The sequence below is a fragment of the Oncorhynchus nerka genome, linkage group LG4, assembly GCF_034236695.1.
Source record: "Oncorhynchus nerka isolate Pitt River linkage group LG4, Oner_Uvic_2.0, whole genome shotgun sequence".
Lineage (NCBI taxonomy): Eukaryota > Metazoa > Chordata > Actinopteri > Salmoniformes > Salmonidae > Oncorhynchus > Oncorhynchus nerka.
In genome coordinates this window covers 10,882,095-10,886,132 of record NC_088399.1, presented here as the reverse complement: position 1 = coordinate 10,886,132, position 4,038 = coordinate 10,882,095, and positions in this window count along the sequence as shown.

Below are 4,038 nucleotides of genomic sequence, written 5' to 3'. Positions count from 1 at the left end.
TTAATATGCATTGCTGTACTTTTGTGTTTCATACATGGCAATTGAATTCTAAAATATATTGTCATGTACTGTAGAATGGTGTTATGGGACCACCTGCAACATGTGGGCTGGAGTTTTACTGTACATCAGCCATCATAGAAATAGAGGCTCTATTGCACGTTTGTCACTTACCTTAGCTACGGTTTAAGAACGATTCCACTAAAACGGGGAACTTTGTTGGCTTAACATGTGTTAGGTTAAACCTGACTGCTCTGTCCACACAGGAGTGAGTTCAGCTGAGTGGGTTTAAACCCCTTTTGATGGCTAAAGCATAGCTATGCTAACAACACATTACATTTACATGTAAAGTCATTTAGCAGATGCTCTTATCCAGAGCGATTTACAGTTAGTGTCTTCATCTTAAGATAGCGAGGTGAGACAACTACATATCACAGTCGAAGTAAGTACATTTTTCCTCAATAAAGAAGTCAGTGCTAGTAGGAAAAGACAAATGCATTTTATTTGTATTTTTTTGGGGGGGGGGGGATACAACAGATATCTTATTTAAGTTGCTCTTGATCTCACGATCCCACTAACGCCCACCATTGACGTCACAGCTCCATCTAGTGGCAGTAGTCCAGACGGGATATGACAAGTGCCTGGATTAAGACCTGCGCCTCTCCCTGCGTGAGGAAAGGTTGTACTCTACAAATGTTGCACAGAATGAACCTGCAGAAGCGAGTCACTGTTTTGCAGAGAACAATAGGGTATTGTCCAGGGTCACGCCAAGGTCCTTTGCACTTTGTGAAGGGGACACAGTGGAGTTGTCAACCGTGATGGAGAGGTGTTGGAGCGGGCAGGCCTTCCCCGGGAGTCAGAGCAGCTCCATGTTGTTGAGATTGAGATTGAATTAGTGGGCCGACATCCAATCTGAGATATCTGGCAGGCACGCAGAGATGCGTGTCGCCACCTGGGTGTCAGAAGGGGGGAATGACAAAAGTAGTTGAGTGTCAACTGCATAGCAATGATAGGAGAGACCGTGTGAGGATATGATGGAGAAAAGGGGAGAGGGCCAAGAACCATGCCCTGGGGGACACCAGTAGTGAGAGCATGTGGTGCAGACACAGATCCTCTCCAAGTCACCTGGAAGGAGCGGCCTGCCAGGTAGGATGCAATCCAAGAGTGTGCAGATCCTTAGACGCTCAGCCCTGAGAGGGTGGAGAGGAGGAGCTGATAGAGCCTTAGACACCCAGCCCTGAGAGGGTGGAGAGGAGGAGCTGATAGAGCCTTAGACACCCAGCCCTGAGAGGGTGGAGAGGAGGATCTGATAGAGCCTGAGACACCCAGCCCTGAGAGGGTGGAGAGGAGGAGCTGATAGAGCCTGAGACACCCAGCCCTGAGAGGGTGGAGAGGAGGAGCTGATAGAGCCTTAGACACCCAGCCCTGAGAGGATGGAGAGGAGGAGCTGATAGAGCCTTAGACACCCAGCCCTGAGCGGGTGGAGAGGAGGAGCTGATAGAGCCTTAGACACCCAGCCCTGAGCGGGTGGAGAGGAGGAGCTGATAGAGCCTTAGACACCCAGCCCTGAGAGGGTGGAGAGGAGGAGCTGATAGAGCCTTAGACACCCAGCCCTGAGCGCGTGGAGAGGAGGAGCTGATAGAGCCTTAGACACCCAGCCCTGAGCGGGTGGAGAGGAGGAGCTGATAGAGCCTTAGACACCCAGCCCTGAGAGGGTGGAGAGGAGGAGCTGATAGAGCCTGAGACACCCAGCCCTGCGAGGGTGGAGAGGAGGAGCTGATAGAGCCTTAGACACCCAGCCCTGAGAGGGTGGAGAGGAGGATCGGATGGTTAACGGCAGCGGATAGAAATAGGAGGATGAGAAGAGGACAGAGAGTCAGCATTGGCAGTGCGGGGATCATCTGTGACACAGAGGAGAGCAGCCTCAGTTGAGTGACCCGTCTTGAAGCATGACTGGTTAGTGTCAAGAGAGAGATAGCGAGAGCGTTGGTCAGAAACAGCATTTTCAAGTGTTTTGGAAAGAGAAGAAAGAAGGGATACTGATCTGTAGTTGGAATCAGAGGGGTCGAGTGTTAGTTTGTTGAGGAGGGGAGCGACTTTTTGAAGTATGCAGCCAGGGGTCAGGGATGAGTTAATGAGGGACGTGATCGTCTAGAGAAGGGAAGTGATGATGGGGTTGAGTGGGCATGATGTCGAGCGGCTGGACATCATTAGTTGCAGGATGTTCAGCACTATGGCGCTATGTTCAGCACTATGTTCAGTACTATGTTCAGCACTATGTTCAGCACTATGGCACTATGTTCAGTACTATGTTCAGCACTATGTTCAGCACTATGTTCAGCACTATGTTCAGTACTATGTTCAGCACTATGGCACTATGTTCAGCACTATGTTCAGCACTATGTTCAGTACTATGTTCAGTACTATGTTCAGCACTATGTTCAGCACTATGTTCAGTACTATGTTCAGTACTATGTTCAGTACTATGTTCAGCACTATGTTCAGCACTATGTTCAGTACTATGTTCAGTACTATGTTCAGCACTATGGCACTATGTTCAGCACTATGTTCAGTACTATGTTCAGCACTATGTTCAGCACTATGTTCAGTACTATGTTCAGTACTATGTTCAGCACTATGTTCAGTACTATGTTCAGCACTATGTTCAGCACTATGTTCAGCACTATGTTCAGTACTATGTTCAGCACTATGTTCAGCACTATGTTCAGCACTATGTTCAGTACTATGTTCAGCACTATGTTCAGCACTATGTTCAGCACTATGTTCAGTACTATGTTCAGCACTATGTTCAGCACTATGTTCAGCACTATGTTCAGTACTATGTTCAGCACTATGTTCAGCACTATGTTCAGTACTATGTTCAGTACTATGTTCAGCACTATGTTCAGTACTATGTTCAGTACTATGTTCAGCACTATGTTCAGCACTATGTTCAGTACTATGTTCAGCACTATGTTCAGTACTATGTTCAGCACTATGTTCAGTACTATGTTCAGTACTATGGCGCTATGTTCAGCACTATGGCACTATGTTCAGCACTATGTTCAGTACTATGTTCAGCACTATGTTCAGCACTATGTTCAGCACTATGTTCAGCACTATGTTCAGTACTATGTTCAGTACTATGGCGCTATGTTCAGCACTATGTTCAGCACTATGTTCAGCACTATGTTCAGTACTATGTTCAGTACTATGTTCAGCACTATGTTCAGTACTTTTACAGGGACAGTGCACATTAATCAACGTTTCAGTAAAAGTGCCGGTTTTAACCAGCCGGCTAATTTTCAACCGCAGTCCCTGGGCAGGTTATTAAAAACAATTACAATATAGACAATAGCACCATATAACAAGCAAGACATAGCAACATAGGACAAGCAAGACATAGCATACATGTTCAGCACTATGTTCAGCACTATGTTCAGCACTATGTTCAGTACTACGGCACTATGTTCAGCACTATGTTCAGTACTATGTTCAGTACTATGTTCAGCACTATGGCACTATGTTCAGTACTATGTTCAGTACTATGTTCAGTACTATGTTCAGCACTATGTTCAGTACTATGTTCAGTACTATGTTCAGCACTATGTTCAGTACTATGTTCAGCACTATGTTCAGTACTATGTTCAGTACTATGTTCAGTACTATGTTCAGCACTATGTTCAGCACTATGTTCAGCACTATGGCACTATGTTCAGCACTATGTTCAGCACTATGGCACTACTCTCTGCAGCACTCCACCAATCAGGCCTTTAAGGTAGAGTGGTCAGACGGCAGCCACTCCTCAGTAAAAGGCACAGGACAGCCCACTTCGAGTTTGCCAAAAGGCACCTAAAGCACCTCTGGTCTGATGAAACCAAGATTTATTTGGCGTAAATACCAAGCATCACATCTGCAGGAAACCTGGCATGCCTACGGTGAAGCATGGTGGTGGCAGCATCATGCTGTGGGGATGTTTTTCAGTGGCAGGGACTGGGAGACTAGTCAGGATCGAGGCAAAGATGAACAGAGCAAAGTACA